This window comes from Neofelis nebulosa, chromosome 10 (genome assembly GCF_028018385.1).
Source record: "Neofelis nebulosa isolate mNeoNeb1 chromosome 10, mNeoNeb1.pri, whole genome shotgun sequence".
NCBI classification, from domain to species: Eukaryota; Metazoa; Chordata; class Mammalia; order Carnivora; family Felidae; genus Neofelis; species Neofelis nebulosa.
In genome coordinates, this window is record NC_080791.1 from 55,675,881 (window position 1) to 55,702,172 (window position 26,292).

The 26,292-nt window shown below is 51.0% G+C and overlaps 2 long non-coding RNA genes across 2 annotated transcripts; one reads left to right on the forward strand and one right to left on the reverse strand.

Moving 5' to 3' along the window:
- Positions 1–216: 216 nt before the first annotated feature.
- Positions 217–8,764, forward strand: LOC131487235 (uncharacterized). The gene is made up of 3 exons (XR_009249673.1): positions 217–633; positions 4,283–4,443; positions 7,960–8,764. It is a non-coding gene; the product is annotated as an uncharacterized LOC131487235 (long non-coding RNA).
- LOC131487234 (uncharacterized) lies at positions 5,590–15,832 on the reverse strand. Its single transcript, XR_009249672.1, has 2 exons — positions 15,609–15,832; positions 5,590–5,754 (listed from the first exon to the last, which is right to left on the reverse strand). It is a non-coding gene; the product is annotated as an uncharacterized LOC131487234 (long non-coding RNA).
- Positions 15,833–26,292: the final 10,460 nt, after the last annotated feature.

Consider the following 26,292-nt stretch of genomic DNA (forward strand, 5'->3'; position numbering starts at 1 on the left):
GCTGAGTGAAGAAGAGGCATTTTGTGTGTGTGTGAGTATTTTTGTGCATGCTTAGAGGTTTCCACAGTGAGATGTCCTTGCTGGGGAAGTGGAGAGGGAGACTTGGATCCGTTCCCTCCAAGGTGGAGATGGGGGCAGAGCCAGAGAGCTGACTCCCTAGGGGTGAACTTAGGCAGGAATGTGCCTGTAAAAGGAAGAGTTCTCAGTAGAGGGAATAGTGTGAGCGAGTGCAGGAAGGTTCCACCATCCGGGCGGGGGCAAGTAATCTCAGCACCGAAGGAGCAAAGGGGGGCAAATCAGGGGAAGACGGAGGTGGGGGAAGCTCACGGAGATCGATCGTCCACCCCGGAGAGATTTGCACCCCGCCTTATGCGTGCATCCTTCTTGCCCGAGAGGGGGTCATGAGCTCTCATTGGGCCTCACCGAAAATCCAGTTGTGTGATGTCAATGGCATTTCCTTTCAGAAAAAGGAAATGAGGTTAGCGAGCGAGCGTGTTACCAGGAAAGGAAAGTTAGTTGCGCCCCACCCTTTGCAGCCCCACGCTCCTCCCCCACTGCCCCCCACAGCACACTAGGCCCTTCTGCCTGGAGCTGGGGACAGGACCCAGAAATGTCACGGTTCACACAGTATGGGTGAGTGCAGACTTACGGTTTTGACTTCTGAGCAGGGCTAGGCCACCCCAGAGTCAGCATCCTCTGCATCCCGTGGGCCCGGACGCAGGCCACACTGGGAGATGGAGGTCCCAGGGAGCCCCAGGGTCTCATTAACTGTCGGCGAGGCCCTAAAGATGAGCTCTTTGTATGTGAAGCAGCTGAGAATCAGGGAGGAGAAGGGACCTGGCCAGGATCACAGGGAAGCCAGGTGAGAACCCAGGTACAGGTCACATGCATCTGGGACCCGGGGGTCCCGTGAGGCCTGCCATGCCACGGGGCTTCCAGAACGCCCTGCTCCAGTTATAACTAGTAAGTGCCTTTATTAACCCAAACCGCTCCCTGACCCTCAGCTTTTGAACATCTGAATATTCCTTGAGATGTCGTTCCAAAGACAAAATGAAAACAAGTTTCAATGCATCGAATAAAATTGCTGTGTACTTCTGAACAGAAAGAAAAAAGTAACGCTAAATTGATAAGGTGATGTGTTCAGCAAACCAGTCTTTTGAAAGATCGATCACTTGGCAAATTGGCCATCAAGTGAATACACGTTGAAGGACTTGACCTAGAGCCCTCCCCACCCCTCCTCCCGACTGACTGTGAGCCCTGCGAGGAGGGCCCAGACCCAGCTCTTCCCTCAGCCCCACATGCCTGGCCCAGGGCCTGGCACATTGGAGTCAGGCGTTGGTGAGTTCATTGCTGAGAAAACTAAAAACACGGAATTCTGGTGTTGGGCCCGAACGCCCGTGAGGTTTGAGGGGATGGGAGGTGGGTTAGCAGTGGTGGCCTTGGTCACCTCCCGACACAGTGAGGTAACAGGGTGGAAAAAACCCTCACCTCTGCTCTTATTGCAAAAGTCAACTTGGGTCATACTTTCCACTGTGCCCCCTGCAGGGAGGGCGTCTGGCTCACCCTCCCACACACCCAGGGGCTGGGGGTTTTCAGGTGAAGTGGAACTAGGTGTTTGCATCTTTGCAGGATCGCTCAGCGACAATGGAGCCCGAAAAGGCAGGGTGCACGCTTGGCGTGCAGTGTGGAGCTTAAACGTGTGCATGCAAGTGTGTGTGCACGTGTGCTTGCACACGCACGTGTGGACCGCGGGGTTGTGTAGCTACGGATGCTTGTGTATCTGTGTTGTGTGTTGCCGTGTATGCCTATGTAGAAATGAAGCATAAATGTGCACTTACATTTGTATGGGAATGGGTGTGTTTGCATGAGCGTCCATTGATATGTAAGCTTTCGTGGTGCAAGTATATTGAATATATGTATCTGTTTACCCGTGGAAGCGTATGCTGATTGGGTGTGTGTAAATATATATATATGTATATATACATATATATATGTACGTATGTTTGTGCACATTTGTGCTTTTTTACATAAATACATGCTGTGCCTGATGGTAATCCATATGAGTGTATGAGACATGTGTGTATGTTCGTGTAAGGTGTGTGTGTACTTTGGAGGTGCACCTTAATGTAGGAATACGGATAGGTGTGGCGTGTATGCGTGGGTGCCCGGGGGAATAAGTGTTTTGCGTCTTTGTGCACACGTGTGTGTGTAGATCTACAAAAGTGTGTGTACAGGCAGATTCGTGCGTAATGTGTGCCTTGCACGTGTGTGATATGCACAGCGTGCATGAGTGCATGTAACTGCAGGTATGAGCACATACAAACATTCCCTTGTTGTCCTTTGCTTTGCTTTGCTTTCCTCTTGGGGGATTACGGGGCTTCTGAGTGGCTCTTTCAGGAGCATGGTTTCCTGGACCTGAGAAGTACCGATGTCAGAGGTCCCATGTGAGTGAAGAAGCAGATGGCCTGAGGCTTGGCCTCTGAGAAGTGGGCAGAGGCTCCCGGGGCTACTGTTGTGGACCAGGCTGGTGAGGGCGTTGGGACACGTGGGGCCTCAGCGCCCACTGTGTGCCCTGGGGAGTGTTCCTGCCACCCTGGGACTTCAGTCCACCCCTCAGTGGTTTTCTATGCTCCTTCTTCCTTCCTTCCTCCCTCCCTCCCTTCTCTCTCTCTCTCTTTCTCTCTTTCATAAAGCCAACATAACATCTCACAAGGACCCCCTGTCCAGAAAACAGATGGGTAAGTGGAGACACGTGGCTGAAGGCCAGGGTCAGGGAGGTGGGGAGAGCCTCATAGAACACAGTTCTAGTCGAAGCCTAGGTTGTCCCTGGGCCCGCTCTGTTTGCATTCCAGCTTACAATGTTGAAATCATACCCACGTCCATAATTCGGCTAGTCCTTACAAACTCGTTGCAGTGTGTTTGGGGAGGCTGGGAGCAGAGTGGTGAAAAGGACCGGCCTGGTCGCGCTCCTGCTGCCTCTTCTATCTGAGCTGCTCCTGCCCCACAGCGTCCCTCTCAGCCGGGGTCGGGTGAGATCCCCTGAGCTCCCAAGGTGAGCTGCTCTATCTGCATCAGGCCCATGGTTAGCAGCCCCAAAGGGGGGGCTTTTGTGCTTGTGATCGTCTCCATTTTCCAGATGAGGAAACACAACCCTCCTACTTTGTTTGAATTGACCTGGAGATGCCAGAAAGGACAGAGGCCCATTCCGACCTCAGGTGCCCACCCTCCGTCATCAGATGTGTTTTCTTGTTCTTCCGGCCTTGGCCAGACCGTGGTAAACCCCACATGTGGTTCTGTGGTTGCCTGCACCGGGCGCCGGGGGCTCCCCCTTGGTGAGCGGCAGAATGCCCATTCCCCAGGCAGCCACCACCCACTCTGGCCCACAGATGCGCGGGTCTTGTCTAAGGAGGGCTCCGGGTTCATTTATGACATGCCACAGGCTGTGCCAAGCTGGTGGCAGAAATTACTTTATTTCACTGGTTTGTTTTGAAATTCAGTGACATAGAGGTTATGACCCCATTGGACAGATATGGAAATTGAGGCTCAGAAATGTGAAGTAACCTTTGACCCAGGGTCAAAGGGCTTCCGTGAGAACCCAAGTTGTTCTGATCCCAAAGCCCATGTTATTAGTCCCTCACCCTCTCACCCTCTCACCCCTTCCTTACCTTGAGCCTGGGGACAGCTTGTGCAAGGGTAAGAACAGGACGTTTGGAGCCACACTGACCTGACCTGGGTTCTATTCCAGACTTGCCGATGACTCCTTGTAGCCTGGGTAGTCACCTCACCTCTTTCAACCTCTGTTCCCTTACCTGGTGAATGGGGGCCTCATTGACCATCAAGTAGGATCATAGTGGGGTGTGGACCGCTATGCCCAGGTAGGGCCCAGCATACAGTGAGTAAATGGGGGCTCATGGTCTCCCCCCACTCCCACCACTTAGGACCATGCTTCCAAGGTTGAGAAGTATCATCTGAGCCTCTGGAGTTGCCTTCTCAGGTCAGAAAATTGGGACTAGTCATGAGAGGTCAGAGGAGGAGGTCCCTGTGGCAGAGCATACCTTCCAAAACATGTGGCCTCAGGAAGATTTCCAGTTCTACATACTGGAGCCTTGTCATTCTCCACCAAGAGATGTGGGTTATTGCCCCTCTTCTGACTGGGCAGAACTTTGTGACTGCCTCAGTGAACAGAATAGAGCAAAAGTGATACTACATTAACTTCCCAGGCTAAATCTTAAAATGTGATAAGGCTTCTATCTGTCTGTCTCTGTCTCTTTCTGGAATCCAGCAGCCATATTGTGAGGAAGCCCAAGCCACCCGGAGAGGCCACTGTAGGTGCTCTGGGCCAACAGCCTCCATTAAGGTCTCCACCTTAGGCCAGCTTCAGTGCTCAACATGTGCACAAACGACTCTCCAAATGATTCCTGCTCCTGACTGCAACCATTTCAGGTAATGTCAAGTGGAGCAGAGATGAACTATCCCCTCCATGCCCTGCCCAAATGCAGATTTGAGAACAAAATGAATGTCTTGTTTCAAGCACTTAGGTTTTAGATACACAGCACTGAGTAAAAAGAACAGCCTTCCCGCTTCCCCGGCAACCTGTGAGCCACCCCAGCCTGGTTTAAGTAAGCTCCTCCCCACACCCCACTCCCACCCCCGAGATGTCTCAGTGGAACCTGGAGTCAGTCCTCTGCCCACCACTGAGCCCAGCTCTGTCACTTGCAACTACGTGCCCCTGGGCGGGTCACCAGCCTCTGTGATGGGAATTATAACAGTACCTCCCAGGAGCCCGGGGATTAAGGAAAGTGCCTGGCACAGAGGGAGTGTTCCTTAGAAGGGTGCAGGTGTGTGAGGCTGGGGAGAAAGGACAAGACCCAAGACATGGCTCCAGTCTCTGACTTGGTCAAGGGAGAAGGGGAGGAGTGTGCTTCAGGGAGGCTGAAAAGGGGTCAGTGCTGGTTGGACATCAAGTGTGAGAAACCCGGCTTCTTGCAGGGATGGTCCCCAGGAGACGCTGCCCTCAGGTTGCTCCCAGATTGACCCAGAGGCAGGAAGAAGAGAAGTGAGGCTGGGAAGGCTTGCCAGAATCTGGTCAAGGGTGATTGACGGGGGGGGGGGGGGGGGGGGCGGCAGCGGAGGGCACAGGGGGCAGGATCCGGGTCAAGGAGGACAGACCGGGAAACCCCACCAGAACCAGGTGGACTCAGTTACATCTGCGCAAACATGGTTTCGGAGGCTTCTCAGAAACCGAAGTCACCCTCCGTCCCCCAACCGGGGCCAGCCAGCTCTATCTAGGGAGATAAAGTCATTGTGGAGGCTCCCAGACCAGAGACATCCTTATCAGCCGCTGTCGTCTGGGGTACTCAGGAATGTAAACATGCCTGTCACACAGCCCTGTGATGAGCCAGCCCCGGGGATGACACAAAGCAGAAGCACGGGGGAAGGGGGGGCAGCCCTTGTCCCCCTCCCCCATTCCCTGCCTGCAACTCTGCCTGCAGGGGAGAAGGGAATCCCAGCCTGGGGGTCCTTTAATGCCCTGTGCCGTGCTGAGCGATTGGCTCCAATCAACTCATTGAAATCACACAGCCCTTAAAGTAACCTTGTGAAGTATTCATTTCCAAGAGGAGGAAGCCGGGGCACAGGGAGGTGACAGCATTTTCACAACTTGCCAGAGCTGGGATTCAAGCCCCAGAGGCCTCGCTCTGTAGAGTGTGGTGGAAGCTGTAATCAGGGGGTCCAAGCACAAATAGTCCCGGCTGGCTGAGATGGAGTGAGATGGAAAGGGGTCAGCCCAGTGTGCGTGCATCGCAAGGCTCAGGCCCCTTCCCCACCACCTGCTCCCAGGCCCCCACTGGCCCCATTGGGCTGGAACCTGTGGTTTGGGGCTCCGGGGTTGAAGAGTCCCCTTTATGATGTGCTCCCAGGACCCAGAGGTGCCAACATCAGGCAGCAGGAGCAGGGAAAGGGCATGGGCATGGGGTTTGGGGTCAGACAGATGGCTCTGCTCCAATCTGGTAGAATGACACTCAGGGGGGCTGCTCATCCCTGTGCCTCATTTTCCCCATCTGTAAAACAAGGTGCCGCCTAAATGCTCTTCCAGGGCCCCGGGCTCATTCTAGACTGTGTGAACCCGAGTAACAGTGACTGCACCAGCAGAAATGCAAGCAAGAGGCCGTGTCTGCCCGTCTTCCTGGGGGAGGAGGCATTAAGCAGGAACCTGAAATAAATCCTTTCCTCTCCCCTCCCTCCTGCCTGCCTCCCTTGCTTTCCCTTCCCCACTCCAGCCCAATAAGATCTGGTCCCTGGGCTGAGAGGCTCCCAGGCTGGGCAGAGGGCTATAAGCTTTGTGTCACAGGGGCTCAGATCAAGGTCTGTACAGGATACAGTGGGATAGGGTCCTAGAGTGAGGGAGGGGTCAAGACTCTTTGTGGGGAAATCTCTGGGGACATGATCCTTGAAGAACGGGTGGGTGTTTGCCAGGCAGACTAGCGGAGAAGAAAGCCTTGGGTAGGGCGAGCTGGGGGCCAAGGTCTGGACGCGGGAGTCCAGGTGGGAGTCTGTCTCCAACGAGGATAGACGGCTGGAGTGCAGGGGCTCGCCATGTCAGCAGGAACCAGCGGAACATGAGGAAGGGCCTTGAACACCAGGCTAGGGAGCCTGGGCTTTCCCCTGAGGGTGCTGGGGAGTCATGGGATGGTTTTGACGAGAGGAGGAGCATGATCAGAACAGTGTGTCCCAAATGTGTCTCTGCTCCCGGGAGGAGGTTGGACCAGAGCGGGCAGATGAAGGGGAGGCTCGGAGGGCAGTAGGGATGCAGGCAAGAGAGAAGGAGACTGGAACCCTGTCGAGGGCAGGGGCTGTTTCAGAGATGAAGGGGAGTCAGGGGAAGGTGGCCCCAGGTGTGTGGCTGGCTTGGGCACCGTGTGGGTGATGGTGTCCATCACCAACGGAGACTAGAGAGTGGGGAGTGGTGCCAGGGCCCAGAGACAGGTTCTGTTTGGGACGCACAAAGCGCTGTTATATGGTGGCCAGATCCTGGGCTCGGGGCCTGACCCTAGGAATGCAGGCCCCGTGTCAGGCACCGAACTGGGAGGAGGGGTCGGGGAGAGGGTGGGAAAGGCCATAGTAGGGGAGTGTAAGGTGGGGTGACTAGGACTAGAAATGGGACACTGGGAAGAGGCCCCAGGTGTCTTCCTCTCCAGGGTCTGGGGAGGAGGCCTCAGGGGTCAGGACAACAGAAACGTTGGGAGCAGCCTGGGTCACTCGGCCCATCTTTCCATCCACGGGGGGACCCATCCCTCTAATCATGGATCAGCTTTATGGGCTCCCGTTCCGTGTGCGCAGTGTGACGTTTAGATTAGAAGGCCTCCAAGCCCCTTCCCCTTCTGACTTTTTCCAGCTTGTCTTCCTCTGCCCCTGACTGACTGTGAGGCATTATGCAAGGATTCCCCGACACCGGGCCCCAGCTGCCTCTAATCCAGAGCCTGTATTAGACAGGCATGATCTCTAAGGTTGCACACAGGGCCTCAGTGTTTGTTCAAAGAGCAAGCCAGCAGATTCCAGCTGCCGAAGCCCCAGACTCTGCTCATCCCCGGGAGTCCACGCTCAGCTCTGCCTCGCAGGACAGTTGGCCTCCCCCCTGCCCTCAATTAGTCAGCTCCTGGGACATGGACACAGCCTGTCCGCTCCCAGCTCTCCCACTCCCTGACCCCCCCCACCCCCACCCCAACCCCGATGCCCTGGAGCTGGGGAGGAACAGCGTGCAGGCCGGAGACTTTCTCTCCAATCTCAGGATGAGAGCCAGCTCCTCAGAAAAACCCATGGTCCCCAGAGCAGGGGTGCGGCAGCCTTGCCGACTGTCTGCGGACCCTGGAATTCAGAAAGAAGGCAGCTGGCGGCAGATAGACAACGACCTTTGTCTGCGTTTTTAAACTTTTTTTTTTTTTTTTTTTTTTTTTTGCAAAGCACTGGACGCCATCACATGGACCCCCCTGGCCACAGCCCTCTCAGGAGGGTAGACCGGGAAGAGCTGTTACTATGCAGATGCAGAAACTAGGGCTCTGAGAGAGAGAGGAAGGAAGAGGAAAGAAGAGGAAAAAGTAGCCCAAAGCCCCACAGCAGTCGCAGAGCTGGGACATAAACCTTGGCTCTGCCACAAAGCCCATCATCTGCAGAGACTTCTGACTCGGATGATTCCCACACTTCCTCCAGAATGCACATCCTATCCTAGGGTCCCCCAGGCAGACGGAAGATGTCAGGAGGAGGGAAGTGCAGGATAGCCTGAGCCTGATGAACTACATGCCATAATGCCATCACCTGCACCATTGTGGGAGCTGCATTCCTCTGTCTCTACGTGGACCTGAGGTCATGGCATAGTCCCCAAGACCCTGGGCAACCTAGCCCAGCTGGCCCTCCGGCCTTTTCTCCTCCCTCTTCCCCCTCTGACCTATGAGCTCCTGTCACTTGGTCTTTCTTGCTTTCCTCAACATACCAGGCTTCCAGCCACAGGGCCTTTGCACATACAGTCCCCTTACTTTAGAAGATGTGCCCCAAGCCCCAGCCCCTTCCATGTCCACAGTTAATGCCTCTTCATCCTTCCTTCTTTTTAAAATAACAGTTTTATTGACATATAATTCATATGTCATATAATTGACCTATTTAAAACATGTGATTCAATGGTTTTTAGTATGTCCACAGATCTGGGTAATCATCACCACGATCAGTTCTAGGACATTTGCATCACCGTCTAAAACCCTGTACTCATTTACCAGTCACTAATCTACTTTCTGTGTCTATAGATTTGCCTATTCTGGACGTTTCCTATAAATGGAGTCTTACATTTTGGTGACTGGCTTCTTTCACTTGGCATGAGGTTTTCAAGATTCGTCTATATCGTAGTAGATGATGCACCTCGTCCTCTTTTTATGGCTGAATGATATTCCCTCACATGGATGATACCACATTTTATTTATACATTCATAAATTGAGGGACATTTGGGTTGTTTCCACATTTTAGCCATTGTGAATAATGCTGCTATGAACATCCATGTGCAAATTTTCGTGCGGACATATGTTTTTATTTCTCTTGCGTGTATTCCTAGGAGTAGAATTCCTAGATCATATGGCAACTCTAGGTTTAATCGTTTGAGGAACAGCCGGATTGTTTTGCACAGAGGCTGCTTCGTTTTCCAGTACAACTAGCAGGGTATTAGGGTTCCAATTTCTCCACATACTCATCAATGCTTTTTATTATGTCTTTTTGTAAATATATATACAGCCATTGTAGTGCCTGTGAAGCAATATCTCGCTGCGGCTTGGAGTGCATTTCTCTGATGACTAATGACATCAGAGCATATTTTCATGTGCTTGTTGGCCCTGTGTGTACCTTTTTTGGAGAAATGTCTATCCAGATCCTTTGCCTATGTTCACATTTGTCTTATTACTGAATTATGAGAATTTCATATATATTTCAGATACATGATTTGCAAAAAGATTTCCCCATTCTTGATAGTGTTCTCTGAAGCATAAAAGTATTTAATCTTGATCCCGTCCAATGTTTCTAATTTCCTTTCTGTTGCTTATGCTTTTGACGTGATATCCAAGAAATTATTGCCTAATCTAAGGTCACAGAGATTTACAACTATTTTCTTCTAAGAGGTTTAGTCTTTACATTGAGGTTGTCGATCCATTTTAAGGTAATTTTTGTGTATGGTGTGAGATAGGGGATCAACTTCATTCCTCCGCACATGTATATCCAGCTGCCCCAGCACCGTTTGTTGAAAAGGCCGTCCTCTCTCTTAGGGAATGGTTTTGGCATCACTGTGAAAAATCAATTGTCTGTTGGGGCGCCTGGGTGGCTCAGTCAGTTAAGCCTCCAACTCTTGGTTTCGGCTCAGATCGTGATCTCATGGTTTGTGGCTTCGAGCCCCGCGTTGGGCTCTGTGCTGACAGTGTGGAGCCTGCTTGGAATTCTCTCTCTTTCTCTCTCTGTTCCTCCCTTGCTTGTGCTCTCTCTCTCAAAATAAACTTAAAAAAACCCCCAATGGTCTCTCAATGTCATCCTTCCATCTTAACTCAAGCATCACTTCCTCAGGGAAGCTTCTGTTGACAATGCTCCCCACCCAACCTCAGCTTAGCCGGGTTCCCCTGTCTATAGGGGAAACACATAGGTTTTTTATATAGGTTATTTATATACCCGTGTAACGTAGTAGTCCTGAGCACAAACTCTGGAGACAGATAGGTAAGGTTCAAATCCCAGCTCTGTCACGTCCTAGCTGCCTGGTGTATCGTTTTATCTCTCATACCTCAATTTCCTCATCTGTGAATGGGGGATTTACTAACCTCAGAAGGCTATCATGAGAGTTGATATGTGTAGATTGCATGACAGGCTACATAAGGTTACATGTATGAGCTTTTTCTTTCTTTCTTTCTTTATTTATTTTTTAAAGTGTTATTTATGTTTGAGAGACAGACAGAGCATGAGTGGGGGAGGGGCAGAGAGAAGGAGACACAGAATCCGAAGCAGGCTCCAGTCTCCGAGCGGTCAGCACAGAGCCCGGCGCGGGGCTCGAACTCACGGACCGCGAGATCATGACCTGAACGGAAGCCGGACGCCCAACCGACTGAGCCACCCACGTGCCCCCCATGTATGAGCTCTTATCGATCGCTGTCATCTCCTCAGACCTTAAACACCTCGACGGCAGGAGCCCTGTCTGTTGTGGCTTCCACAGAATCCTCATGGTCGGCACCAAGCCTGGCCCAGAGAGGGCATTCTGGCCGTGTGACTTCTCTGGAACTCAGCTCGTTCCTTCCCTTCCTCTGTTGGCATGCAGCACTTTCTCTTTGCTTGAAATAAGAGGAAGCTCATATATAACACACATAAAGGGAACTGCACACCCGAGGTCCCTCAGAGCTTATAGGACACGGTGTGAAAATCACCGTCCAGGATGTGCTCCTACGTGCCTCCCCGGCTCGGCTCAGAGCAGCCGTGATTCAGAGGCAGCTGATGTCTGAGGCTCTTAATTCAGCCCAAATGCTGGAGGTCTGTGTCTTGCGGCCTGGGGGAGGCGGAGGGCTACATTCCAAAGGGGAAAGCTCTTTCTTCCTTCTACCCACAGGAGAGGAGTCATGTGCCCTGAGGTTGTCCTAGCACCGATAAGCACGTCCTTGCTCTCATGCAGCTCCCTGACCCAGACCTGGAATGGCCTGGCTTCCGGGGCCACCTTCTCTTGTCTGCCTTTCCACCCTGATCTCAGACTCGGCTCTCTTCCAGGGGAGGCTCGCTGTGCTCCTGCCCAAGTCACCTACATACCCTCATTTTACCAGGGAGACAATCCCTGGGAGGCCCAGAGTCATGGCACAGCAAATAGGTGGCAGACCAAAGATCCGAACCGCAGGCTCCTGACTCTCCCTTCGATAACTGCCTCCAGTGTACCAGTGGGGTGCCACCATCCATGTGACCACAGGGGAGGGACCAGTCTGGGAGCTGCTGGGGGCTAGGCCAGCTCTGTGGCCTTTGGGAGGAGGGAGAGCCCCAAGAAAGGCCCCTCCAAGGCAGATCCCCTAGCAAGAGGCCTAATGCTTCTCCCAGGCAGAGGTCCTGAGCCACAGTGGGAGGGAAGGTCCCCACTTGCTAGGCTGGGAACGCGAGTTATGGAGCTGGGAAGATCCGTGGGGTCACCTCCAACCTCTCTGACCTTCGGTCTCCCCCCACCCCACAGCATAAGGGTACTGGGGCCCACATAGCTGGGTTGCTGTAAGCATGAAATGAGCAAGGACCTCACCCTCTGAGCCCTGTGTGAACACAGCTGTCACACACTGTCCCTATAGCTGGGCAAGCTGTCAGCTGGGCCCCACAGGACTTGCCTAGTCCCTGTGTGGAGCAGGTCCAGGCTCATGAAGAGGGGACAACGGACTTCCATATTTCTCTCAGGTCTTTGAGTTCACTGAGGATATTTTGTTTTAGGAACTATTATTTCTACCAGAAAAAAAAAAAAAAGAGTTTTATAATGCTAACAGTGTGTGGAGGAACAAACTTAGAAGAGTCACTGGCTAGTTGGAGAGTCATTTGGATTAAGTTTTAATCTTTTACAACTCCGATTTCCTTCGGACATTATCTTCAATTGTCTGGTTAAGACCAGGAGAGCCCAGAAATGGGAATGCGCAGGGGACGGGGTGGGGGGGGGGGGAGTGTAGAAAAGCACAGGGACTTCTGTGTCTGCGTGCTTCGAGTCCTAGGGTGGCAGACTATCCAGAGCAAGTTATTCAACCTTTCTGAGCCTCAGTTTCCTCATCTGTAAAACAGAAGAAGATGGGACGCTGCATCTGAAGGGCACTGCTCCCACCGCACTCGCCGAGTTGGAGCTCCTATTTGAAGTTTTTAAAGGGATGCGTACAGGGATGCCTGGGTGGCTCAGTGGGTTAAGCGTCCGACTCTTGATATCGGCTCAGATCATGATCTCACAGCGGTCGTGAGACGGAGCCCTGCGTCGGACTCTGAGCTGACCGCGCGGAGCCTGCTTGGGACTCTCTCTCTCCCTCTGTCTCTGCCTCTCTCCTGCTCATGCTCTCTCTCTCTCTCTCTTTCAATTTAAATAAATCAACTTGAAAAAATGTGCTAAAGTGCCACCTACAAGGTGCTGAGGAAAAGCTCCCCTCCAGTTGGGGGAGGCTGGGCACGCTTCCTGGTGGCAGTGGCTGGGCTCAACAGCCCCGAGAAGACAAGCAGAGGAAACAGCCCGAGCAACTAGGAACCAAAGCAGAAAAAAACAAGTGGGACTACATCCAACTAAAAAGCTTCTGCACAGCAAAGGAAACCATCAACAAAATGAAAGGAAAACCCTGAGCCTGGCGGCGGGCTCTGTCAGTGGAGCGTGCAACCCTTGATCTCAGGGTTATGAGTTCAAGCCCCACATTGGGTGTGGAGATTACTTAAAAATAAAATCTTAAAAAAAAAAAAAGAAAGAAAGAAAGGGAAACCTATTGAATGGGAGAAAATATTTGCAAATCATATATCTGATAAAGGGCTAGTATCCAAAATATATAAAGAACTCATACCGCTCAGTAGTAAAAAACCCAAACAATTCAGCTTAAAAAATGGGCCGATCTGAAGAGATATTTTCCAGAGAAGACGCACAGATGGCCAACAAGCACGTGAAAAGATGTTCTGCATCACTAATCATCAGGGAAATGCAAATCAAAGCCACAATGAGATGCCACCTCACACCTGTCAGAATAGCTGTCATCAAAAAGACAAAAAATAACAAGTGTTGGCGAGGATGTGGAGAAAAGGGACCCCTTGTGCACTGTGGGTGGGAATGTCACCTGGTGCCGCCACGGTGGAAGACAAGATGGAGAGCCCTCAAAAAATTAAAAATAAAAGTTGAAAATAGAACTGCCATATGATCCAGCAATTCTGCCTCTGGGTACTTACCCAATGAAAACAAAAGCACTAACTTGAAAAAATACATGTATCCTGTGGTTCATTGCAGCATTATTTTCAATTGCTAAGATATGGAAACAATCATTCAATGGATGAATGGATAAAAAAAGTTTGGTACATATACATATATATGTGTGTGTATATATATGTACATATATATATACACATATATATGTACATATGTATATATACATATATATGTATATGTATATATATGTACATATGTATATATACATATATATGTATATGTATATATATGTATATATGTATATATACATGTATGTATATATACACATATATGTGTATATGTATATATACATATATATGTGTGTATATATACGTATATACGTATATATGTATGTATATATACGTGTATATGTATACATATACATACGTACATATACATATATATACATATATATACATATACACATATATATACATATATACGTGTATATGTATATATACACATATGTATATGTATATAAACATATATATGTATATGTGTATATATACATATATACATATATATGTGTATGTATATATATATACACACACATATATATTCATTATGTATACATACATACATATACATATATACATATGTACACATATATATACACATATATACATATATATTCATTATATATGTATATATATAATGAAATATTATTCAGCGATAAAAAAGAATGAAATCTTACCATTGAGGACAACATAGATGGATCTAGAGGGTATTATGCTAAGTGAAATAAGCCAGAGAGAGAAAGACAAATGCTGTATAATCTCTCTTATATGTGGAATCTTTAAAAAAAAATGATAATTAGAAAAATCCAAGGTCATAGATACAGAAAACAGATCGGTGGTTGCCAGAGGCAGAGGGTGAGAGGGGGTAAAAAAAATGGGCGAACCTTTCTGTAGAAAGAGCGTGGCAGCAGGAAACCACAGGGCCCGCTGAGATGGAAGCCTTGGGGCGGGGAGATTCACGGAGGGGAGTCCAGGAAGAAGATAGGGGTGAGGATGCGGGGGTTGTTGGGGAGCTCAGGTGACCTGCTCTGAGTCATGGGCAGGATTCTAACTGGGGCCTGTCTGCCTTCCCAGTGCTCGGGGGCCGCTTGTGGGAAGGGCTCCTGGATCTATTCTGGGAGCTCCCAGGGGATGGGGAGGGCCTCGTGATTCAGGTCTGCGCTGCTGTTGACACGCTTCCTGACATCATGTTGAGGGACATGTTCCTGGAGGGCGTGGCTTTCCACCGCCCACCCCCGCAGCTCCTCAGCCCACAGGGGGATCAAGGGAAGTGGGGTTTGACCCGTCCCCAAATTATTCATCAAACAGCCTAAAAAGGCCAACAAGAGACGCCCACGTTAATAATAAAAATAATTCCTTAAATGTGATCAGAAGCATGGGAGCTAACTCTGCGTGGCATGCCTTCCTGTGAGGTCACTCTCACTACCCTCCTTCCACAGATGAGGAAACTGAGACTCAGGGAGGGAAGTGGCTCCACCGAGGCCAGTCATTCGGAGACTGTGCCCCTAGGGGCAACTGTGTGTGTGCTGTGGGGGGAGGTTTGGACACAGCAGGAAGGGGCCACTGCCTGGGGACATTAATCCAGTCTTGGGAGGGGTGACTGGGCCCCAGGTCGCTCATTGCCTTTATCACAGGCCCTGTAGCAGGAATGGCGGACTGGAACAGCATTCTCAGTAATGTGGAAGTGAGGAGACCCAGGTGGCCCTGACAAAGCTCAGTGTGACGTGGGGGCTTGCTGGGGCGGGATGAGGGAGATGGGCTCTGAGGGGGTGATGGGGGCAGGTCTCCTGGGCAACCTGCTGGCAGACTATGGGGAGACTGAGGCCCAGGAAAAGGGGAACTGTCTATTCCAGGCAGGACTAGAATACAGCGGCCCCGATCTGAAGCCGTCCTCATGCAGAGTCCTGAAATGCAGGCACCCGGCTTCATCACTGGTGTAAGGGCAGCAACATCCCAAGGGGACGGCTTCAGGGGCTGAGGCCTATTTGGAAGGACATGTCCTAGCTGTACTGGTGCCACCTCTGATATCACATCTCACATGGTACACAGGGACCCTCCTCCCCACCCGAGGCAAGGCCTGATTTGCCTGCTGGCTGAGCACAGTTTGTTAATTGAATGATTTTGGAACCCCGATCCCTGCTGGACCCACCTCTCTCTCCTTTGGCCAGCTGCTCTTCTCCTGGTCTGGTAACAAGGCCTGACAATGGTCTGTCATTGGGCCATTCCCAGGAGTGTCCAGATTTGGCCTGCCGGCCTGCCAGGGTCAGAGGGGACCTTCCTGTGTGGCTCTAACAAGCCCTTGGCTCTGTGAAGCATCACAACACAGCCTGTTGCCAGGGTGACCTCCAGACCCAGCGGCCTGGGACACAGGGCTTTGGCCACCCCCCTACTGGCTGCTGGCATGAGGACTTACATTGTGAGCCTTCTTTGGCTCAGACGGGCTGTGCAGGAGAATAAGGCTGGAGGACGCGGTGTCTGGGCCTTCAGGGCCAGCTAGCCTGGACGGACCTCGTCACAGGGACCAAGTCCTGGGCAACAGCATGGTTTCCTCCCAAGCTCTCCCCGCCCCATCCCATCTATTACCAAAGTGTGCACTCCTGCCTTGTCCAGAACTTCCGGCATTCTCCCCTCCCTACTCCTCCCTGCCCTCAGCCCCAGGCCCAGGTCAGGCTCCCTCCTGAGTCAGTCAGGACCAAAGTTCAGTCTTCCCTCGAGACTCCAGGCCTCCAGACTCCAACGTGGCCTCGAATGGATCCTGTCCCTCCCTCTGGAAACACTCCCTAGCGTCCTGGTCATTCTCAGCCACGGCTGAATCTCGGCCTCCCACTAGGAAAAGCAAAGTTCGTGCAATCTAACCAACATATGCATATATTTATTTATAAATTATATGCATAGCCCACATACAAATATAGAGGATGAATTATAAAACCCATTACCAAAAAATAGAAACTAAAAAAGCAAGATTAAATAATACTGTTTTATGCTTTGTTTTCATTTTATTTAATGGTTTAAAAGAAAGCTTCTTAGGGCACCTGGGTGGCTCAGTCCGTTGAGCTTCTGACTCTGGATATTGGCTCAGGTCCCGATTTCTCGGTCGTGAGATCAAGCCCCGCGTCGGGTTCTGTGCTGAGCATGGATCCTGCTTGGGATTCTCTCTCTCCCTCTTTCTCTGCCCTTTCCCTGCTCACATGCTCTCTCTCTCTCAAAAGTAAATAAATAAACATTTTTTTAAAAAAGCTTCTTGCTCTAATCATATTATTACCAAAAATTCTGGTTACATGTGTCTTATTTTTATGTATTTATTTTAAGGTTTTTTTTTAAATAATTTTAATTCTTAAAAAAATTTTTGATTTTACACTCAAATGTGGAGCTTGAACTCACGACCCCAGGATCAAGAGTCACGTGCTCCACCAAGATAGCTGGGTGCCCCAAATGTATTTCATCTTTAAATAAAATCTTTGTTAGGGATTCCTGGGTGGCTCAGTTGGGTTAAGTGTGTCTGACTCTTGATTTCGGCTGAGGTCATGATCTCACTGTTTGTGGGTTCGAGCCCTGCATCGGGCTCTGTGATGACAGCGTGGAGCCTGCTTGGGATTCTCTCTCTCTCTCTCTCTCTCTCTCCCTCTCTCTCTCTGCCCTTCCCCTGTTCCATCTCTATGTTTCACACATGAAATAAATAAATAAACATGAAAAAAAATGTTTTTAATCTTGGTTTAATGTTGTGATCCATTCATTTAAGAATCTAGTACTAAACTCACATTTGTCCACTTGGTTCAATGCTTGTTATGGCTGAAGAAAACACTTTTTAATCTTGGTTTAATGTTGTGATCCATTCATTTAAGAATCTAGTACTAAACTCACATTTGTCCACTTGGTTCAATGCTTGTTATGGCTGAAGAAAACACCTCCCAAGAGCGGGAGCTCCACAGGGAAGAAGTGTGTGGTTGGCTGCACTGGCTAAATTGTAAGTGCAGTTTTCAATTCGGTGTGGAAGTTTTTTGCTGAAATTTGGTTTAACGATGTCATTTAATGCAAACCAGTCAGAAGGTGTTATTTTTTTTCAGTATTTTTGACAAGTGAATTCAGAATTTAGAAAATTTTAAAACAAGTTGAAAAGTTTTATTCCCCCGTTTTTAAATGCATACATACGATAGACGGGTGATACTCTGAGAACCACTCCGTCAACAACATCATTCCAGAATACCTGTCAGCAAAGTGCTGCCTCTCCAGCACATTTCTTTCCAAAAAGGGTCACCTCACTCGGTCTTAAAACCAAATCTTTACCTGTGGTACTATGTATTTTTTTTAGTATCTGCTGGATAACATACCTTGCTGTCACAGAAAGACCCAGCACATTTGGATCGTTTGTCTTTTCTTAACAGGCAAAAGTAAAACCCATCTTTAAGGGGGTATGAAGTATTTTGCTATGAAACAACCAGGAAATTTCTGTATGGTACAAAAGATTTTTGTGACCCCTCCCTTTGTCAATAGTAAGCTTTGTAAAAGATTCTATAATGTAAAGACTTTGCCTTTATAATATTAAGTGCCTGGATGACTCCTGTGGCAGGTTGACTAGAACCATCACTGGAGATGGGGGTGCCATTGTCAGCTAAGCCCACACAGTGGACTCCATGCTGCTTTTTCACAGCAGACCTGGGATACGGAACACGTGACCTATCACACCGCAGGCAACACGAGGGCACAGATGTCAGGCTATTTATTATTAGTAGAACTTAAACTTTTTTTTTCCTTTTTACAAAAAAGGTAAAAATAAGTTTACAGAAAAGCTCTAGAATGTTCTTTCTACATGAATGGAGCACCTTGTGCACCCCATTTTGGACCTCTATGGCTGTACAATAGGGCCCTTGGCCATGTTCACAGCACCTCAGGAGCTGTTTCAGTCTTCCTCACATCTTGATTCAATATTCCTGAGTACGCAGCACATTTTTGTGTCTTTCTCATACAAGGCGTTTTATCTCATATGCCCATCCCCAAGGGACTGACTTAAAAGTCTATCCATTCTTCAAGAGCCACCCCCAGGCTACCCATCCATAGAGTCTGATTCCCAGGCCAGAGTTGTTTATTCAACTATTCAACAAATGCTTATTAAACACCTACTATGTGCCAGATACTGATCTATAGGCTGCTGGGTATATAACAGTGAACCGAACAGACAAAAATCCCTCGCTCTGGGAGCTCACATCCTAGTGGGGTAGGTACTGATGTTCTAAGGTCAGTCCTTATTCCACTTACAGCCGGTTGGCCATTTACAAGTTGGTCTCCCCCAGGAAAGCATTTGTTCCTAACAGTAGGGACCCCTGAGCCCGAGATCAAGCCCAGGTCCTAGCCCAGATCAGAGGGCTGATAGATACGGCTGGAATTAATGACTAATGCAAGGGTAACCCATGCCATGACGCCAGCTGTAGATGGGGATGGGAGGCCAAATCCAGACCAAGGCTTCCAGATGCCTGAGCCCACCACCGGGTCCGGCTCTTGGAGCTCCATCTCACAAACACTGTTCCCAAGAGCCTCATGCCTGCTCCTGTGAGAAGGAACTGGACAGCCCCCTGTGGCCGGCAGGAACCACTTCCACCTCCGAGTGTCCCTATATTTAGCTGTGTGCTGTGACCTTGCAGCCCTCTCCTGCCCATGGCCGGAGGGAATTGCCCAGGCAGCTTTGATGGCCTGTTTTCCCAGGCCCCGCTCCTGTTTCCCAGACCCTCGGCATCCCTGCAGGAGGTGGGGCCCCCGAGCCCGGACCCCCCTCCACTGGCAGGTTCCGTATCCCAAAATAGCATCCGCACTTGGCAAGGAGAGATGGCCACCTGTAGGGACAGAGCTGCCCGGGGTGGGGGCGGGGGACGCCTGGAAAGAAACCTCCCAGCTAGCACACTCCTGTGTTCCCCGATCCTTCCCAAGCATGAAGTCCTTGGCCCTTAATGCTTCTGCTGTGCACGAGGCTGACTCCTCACTGCCAGAATAAGGCTTTGCACCTCACTTTCCACCGCCTCCCCACCGTACCGACCCCACACTAGCCACACTGTTCTACGAAGGGCCCCAAAGAAATACCCATCTGCCAAACTTAACCCAGCCCCTTACCCGCACCCCAGGAATGTCTTTGTTCTCTGTTGAAACCTGGCCAGTCTGTAAAGAATCAGTTCCAATCCTATGTGACCCACTGAGGCTCTCCTACACCACAGGCTCAAGGGAATCAGCTATGCTTCAGTGCCCTCAGTCCCTGGTCCCCCAGGCCTGCACCCCCTAGAACTTCTGCTTGGTTCAAAATGCCCAGACTGATGGGTGGAGGATGGTTGGAGACTCTGGGGGGGGGGAGGTTGTCCCCCTCCCTGTCTGGCCCTCAGTTTCTCCCCCCGTGGAACAGAGAAGCTGTATTACATGACTTCCATGGGCCCGCCCAGTGGTCTAAACCTGCAATTCATCACCATCTGGGGAAATAAGGTCATTTTGGCAGACAGAACTCACTCAGACCCTCCGGCTCCTGGAGGTGTGGTCCCCTCCTCCTTTCCCCACCTCACCCCACAAAGCCAGTTGGCCCTGAGGCAGGTGCGGGCTCCTGAGGGGGGGTTCTCTGGCTGCTGCCAGTAGGATGGGGCGCTGTGGTGAGGCTGGCTTCCAAACCAGTGAGGCAGCCTCCCATGCAAGGCCTCCCCCTCACCAGCCATCTGGTTCAGGTTTCTCTGCTCTGTCTCAGCTGGGGCACTCAGCCGACAAGTCTTGTCAACTGGAATGAGATCTCAACCGCGGTATTTCCACGCTGTTTACTGCGACAGGGCACAGGCCCAGGGGTTCGGCACACATCACCGGGATCTCGGCAGGATGATGAGAAATCCCAGCAGGGGTGCTCTGGAACTTGGAGAGCGAGCCAGCTCTCGCCGCATTCCAGGGAGGCAATGAAGCTTCCAGAGGATGGTCAAGTGTCTCCAGGTTGACGAAACCCACTGGATTCTCAGGTGTGCCCTTTCTCCTTTCAGGACGGGTTGGAGGGAGCTTCCGGGAACTTTACCATCTAAACCAGACATGTTCCATTAGGGCAAGGATGGTAATTATTCCATGGCAATTTATTCAATAACTGTCCACCCTACAAGAGGCACCATTCTAGGCACTGGGATACAGGGCGGGGGGGGGGGGGGCGGGGGGAAATTGTCATAGGCCTTGCCCTCCTGGAACTGACATTCTAGGAAGGGAGGTGGACAAATAAATATATAATATCCCAGGGAGACATAAGTGCCTGAAGGAAAATAAAGTAAGGCAAGAGGACTACAGGCAGGCCAGGAAGAGGGCTTATTTTAAACAGGCCAGACTGGAAAGCTGACCGTTTCCTTCTAGAGGTTGACATTTGGGTCAAGACCTGGAAGAAGTGAGAGAAGGAGCTGTGGGGATATCTACAGGAGGCACGTTCCAGGCAAAACAGCCAGTGCAAAGGTCCTGAGGCGGGAGTGTGCCACAAGTGGGGCAGGACCTGAAAGTGAGGCGGTAGCAGAGTGGGCGAGGGAGAAAGGGAAGAAAAGAAGTACTCGGTAGGGGTGGGGGCGCCTGGGTGTCTAAGTCGGTTAAGCGTCTGACTCTTGACTTTGGCTCCAGTCCTGATCTCACAGTTTCATGAGATCAAGCCCCATGGGCCCCACGGGCTCTCTCTCTCCCTCTCTCTCTGCCCCTCCCTCACTTGCACTCGCGCTCTGTCTCTCTCTCTCTCTCAAAATAAATAAATTAAATTAAAAACAATTTGGAAACACTTTAGAAGTACAGGGAGAACGGAGGCTGCGACGCAGACTAAGCTGAACGGCATCTTTTCGTTTTTGTTGAGTATATAAGTTTTATATTACAGGAAGATATAAATTTTACATTACAATCCAGTAAAAACATGCATATGCAAAAATAACACCGAAGAAAACATTTCACAAATCATACCTCTACTATATGTATGCACTTGTATATATTTTATTTTATATTATGTATTTTATATTATATTATATATCATCTTATCTAAGCTTAAAAATAATGCTGGTTACAATCCTTCGATTGATCAAAGGGTCATGGCTCACGGTTTGAAAAACACTGGCATAGAGGCTTGTAGACCATTGTAAAGAGTGAGCTGGAAGCCAGTGGACAGGTTTGTGCAGAAGAGGGCTGTGGTCTGTTTTCCTTTTTGTTCCATTTTTTAAATTAACATGTAATTTACATGCAGTAAACTATCTCCTTTGTAGTGTAGAGCTCCGTGAGTTTTGACAAATGTGTGCGGTCATATAAACCTCACGTTTTGCTTTTGAAAGGGGTCACACAAGCTGCTGAGTGGAGACAAGCCGGGAGGGTCAAGCCTGAGGTCAAGCCTCAGTGGGACCGGGGAGAGCATTTGAAAGAGCCCAGAGTGGGGTGGTGGCTCGGGTGCCTTCGGGGTGTATTTCTGAAGGCTGAGCAGAGGGATCTGCTGACATGTGGGATGTGAGGTGTGAGAGGGACTCAGGAATGACCGTGAGGCTCCTGGCCTGCCTGGGCAATGGGAAGGTGGAGGGACAGAGCGGAAGAAGGGTCGGGAGAGAAAACCATAAGTTGTGGTTTAGACAAGTCAAGTGTGAAGGTCAATGAGACACTGGTTTGGAATGGCTGAGGAGCCAGGGCGAAGGGCGAAGGGCCAGTCTGCAGATCAGGGTGTTGGTATCTTTGCTCTCTGACGACCCTGAGAGCCGCTGCAGCCTGAGATGGCCAAGGGTGTGGGGTGTGTGGAAAGAACCCCGGGTCCTGGCTACACGAAAGGGGTGAACAGTGACGGTCAGGAGTCCCCAGCACGGAGGGAGAGTAAACATGAACAAAGGGCCTCCATATCTAAGTGGCAGCGACTGCTAAGGTGAGCAAGATGAGGGCAGATTGATGGCTGTAGCTCTCTTGGACTTTATTCCATAGACACTGGGGGGCGTAGCAAGTTTCTGAGTGGCAGTGGTTTGCGCTGAGCTGTGCCTTAGGAAGATTAATAATAATTATTAATTATTATTATTTTGTACTGTTTATTTATCATTTGATTGAATTGTCATTCTGACCAAGCCCTGCGCTAATACTTTATGCATATTAACTCATAAACCCTCCCATCAGCCTTTGCGGCTGATGTGGCTACTATTATTTCTGACTTACAGGAAAAGACACGGAGAGGCTCAGGAAGAGGTGAATGAAGCTGAGCCTGGAACCCAAGCAGTCTGGCTCCAGAGGAAGACTCGGCAAAGGGGAAACAACTTATTCCTGGGAACAGAGCCTGGATTCAAACTCAGGGTTTTTGGTCTATTGCCCAGGTGCCGGTGACCTTGAGAAGGTCACTGAAGGGGTCTGGACCCTGACTTCAGGCCTGTGCAGGTAGGAGTAGGACCCGATTTCCAGTGGCCCTGCTCCTCTGCTTGTGGCTGCTTATGGTGCCCATGCACTGGGCATCTGGCATTACCCTCCCCGCTCCTCCCCTACCCCGCCCTCCCCCCCCCCCCCCCCCCCGCCCCGGGCCTGGTGGGCAGAGCAGAGCCCAAGAGGCTCTTGGGTGGGATTTGGAAGCCCTGGCACTTGGGTCTTTGCTCTTTGGCTGGCTTGGCCTTCCCTGGGACCTCTGCTCCCCTGCCCAAAGTGGTAAGTTTCTTGAGGAGTCTGTCACCATCTGGTCCCCATGTGCTGCCTATGGGTCTGTCTGGGGCACTGGAGGATTCCATTGCAGTCCAGAGTAATTGTTACCAGAGGTGGGAGAGACTGGGCGAGGAGGGGGAAGGGGTGAGGCACTGTCCAGAGCAGCCAGCAGGGCCTTTGGCGACTAGAAGGAGGGAGCGTGAGACAGAGGCAGGGGGAAAATCAGAGACAGAAGGGGACAGAGAGAGGGACACAGAGACAGAGCAGGGCAAGACTGAGGCTCAAGTAACCTCAGGAGGCAGAGTCAGACAGAGTGACACAGACATAGCGAGACAGGGAGAAAAGGGCATGGAGACATGGGCCCTCAGAGAGGAGGGAGAGGCAGAACAGAGAGGAGACAAGAGAGGAGGTGAAGGAACAGGGCTGAGAACACCAGACGGGGAGCGGCGAGACCAAAACATGGTAGGTTGCAGAGCAGCCAGCCCGGAGCCCAGAGGTGCTGTCATCGCAACCTCGGTCCCCTGGCAGCCACGGTCCTGCCCGCCGGCCTCCCAGAGCCCTGCCCACCCTGCGCTCCCCACCTAATGATGCCTTACCTTCAGCCTCCCTCCTGGGCCGGGAGCCTGGGAACCCCTGCGTCTCCTCCTCACCCCCCGGGACCCGGCTCCCAGTTGCTTTCCCATTTGGCTCTAGAAACCATTTCACCAAGGGCAAGGGCAATGTTTAGAGGTGGGAAGAACACTGGATGATGCACCCTGGTCCTGTCCCTGCCTCCGTTCTCTGCAACCTCACTCATCGCCCCCCTCTCTTCCCTATGCCTCGATTTCTTCATCTGCAGAAGGGGCTGGCCTTGGCCTCTGGCTCTAGCTGTTGGGCCAGCAGCACAAATGGACTGCATGGACAGTGGACTGCTCGGGGCAGGCCTCCGTCATGCACTCGGTCACTGGTCCTCTGGTGTCCCTCCCCCCTCCCTCCATCTTTTCCTTCCTTCTCCCCTTTCCCTCTTCCTCCTTTCCTCCCCTCCCTCCTTTTTCTCTCTCCCTTTCCCCATCTTTTTTTGCCTTCCTCTCTGCCTCCCTCCCTTCCTTTCTCTCTCTCTTCCCTACTCACTGAGTGCCCCTCTATGCCAGCCCTAGGCTGGGCACTGATGCCTCAGAGGATCCTACAGGGTCCCTGGGTCTGGTGACCTCAGCTGAGGACTGAGGCACAAGGCCTGGGACTAGTAAAGCAGATCAAACTCCAGGCATAAATGTCCCCACCCTCAGGCCAGCTGGCCCCAGCTTATGCCACTCAGCCCAACCCCCATGCCTACACAGCCCTGCTTTGGGCAGTTCGGTTCAGGACACCAACCCCAGATGCACAGAAGCTAACCCTGGTGTAATCAAACACTTTCCATGTCAGAGTGAAGAGTGACCAGAGAGGGGCTTGCCCAAGGTAACACGGCCAGTCATAGCCTGACTCATTTTCTACTTCACCTTGGTCCATCCCGGGGGGGGGTGGGGGGGAGGCTGGAATGTACAAATCCCACATGCGGGGTGAGGGCAGCCTCAAGCCGGACCCTTCCTAGGCCAGGGAAAGTCTACTGATGGCCACTCAGAATGAGGTCACTGATGGGATCCATGTGTTAGGTCCTGTCCCCCTCCACAGACCTCCAGGCCCTGCCCCAGGAGGCCCAGGAGATAACGGGGTGGGGGAAGGGTATGTGCTGTGTCAGTCCAGGCACCATGCCCAGAGATGATGTACTCTGAGGCCAACGCTGAGAAAAAGGAGAGAAAGTGGCCCCATGCTGCCACCTTACATCTATTTGGGGGGTGGGGGGCGGGCACAGAAAGGGAGGAGTCCTGCAAAGATCAAGCTTCAGGCTAGAGTGGTGTCAGCTTGATGAAGCTGGGTATCTATCTGCAGTCTCCACGGCCTCAGGAGAGCCCAGGCTGTGGTTCCAAAGTGAGTCCTTCGGACTTGCCTAGCCAACCCTCAACGCCCTCCTACTGGTACCGCTTCCTTGATGGGGCCCTGAGGACGCACCAGCCGTGGGGGCCATTGTGTGCCTGTGCCATTTTTTACTAAACATCCCTCCCCAAATATTTCATCATGTTGCAACAGAGTCTTCATTTTGGGCTACAGGATACTCTGTCTTACCCATGTGCCGTAATTTACTAGGCCAATCCCCTCTTGCCAAATATTTAGGTTATTTTCATTTATTTATTTATTTTAATGTTTATTCAATTTTGAGAGAGAGAGACAGAGAGGCAGAGCATGAGCAGGGTAGGGGCAGAGATGCAGGGAGACACCGAATCCAAAGTAGGCTCCAGGCTCTGAGCTGTCAGCACAGAGCCCGATGCGGGGCTTGAACTCACGAACCAGAAGATCATGGCCTGAGCCGATGTCGGAGACTTAACCAACTGAGCCACTAAAGTGTCCCTAGGTTATTTTTAAATGCCTACCATTATATTTTAACTGTCACAAATATCTCATTGTATCGTTTGAAAGTTTTTCTCAAGAGGAATATGCAGGTGTGGGGCTCCTGCCAACCCCGTGGACACCACGCCTGTTCGAGTCTAACTTGGCCTGTTTCATGATTCTCGCTCTACTCCCAAGGGCTTCCTCCAGCACCAAAGGGTCTTCTTGTTCAGCCTGTGCAGGGAAGTGCCAGAAATTCCACACCCCCAGGGGCAATCCTCAATCATGAAAGTGGAAACAGGACAAACAACCCAGCTTTCAGCTCCCTAGTCTGAAAATCCTCGTGTGTATTCTGTACCCCAGCTCGCGCGGGATGCTCACGTGCCCTCAGTGGCGACCTGCTGATCAAACACACTTTCTGGGGCTCTTTCCGTCCCCATCTTGCTTCTCCTTTCCTTACTGTGTTTTCCTGGGGTCACCTCCTGAATGCACGGCCTGCGTCCCAGTTCTTGGCCTCAGGGCCTGCTTTGAGGAGCCCAGTTTATGAGCGGGGAATGCCTGAGGCTCTTGGGTGGCTCAGTGGGTTAAGCATCCGGCTCTTGATTTCTGCCCGGGTCGTCATCTCACGGCGATCGTAAGGTTGACACGCCCCCTATTAGGCTCTGCACTGACAGCGTGGAGCCTGCTTGGGATTCTCTCTTTCCCTCTCTCTGCCCTTCCCTGGCTCTCTCTCTCCCTCAAAATAAATGAACATTCAAAAAAAAAAAAAAAAAAAGAGTGGGGGACGCTTTCTTTCAAAGGCTCAACGTCACCCGTGG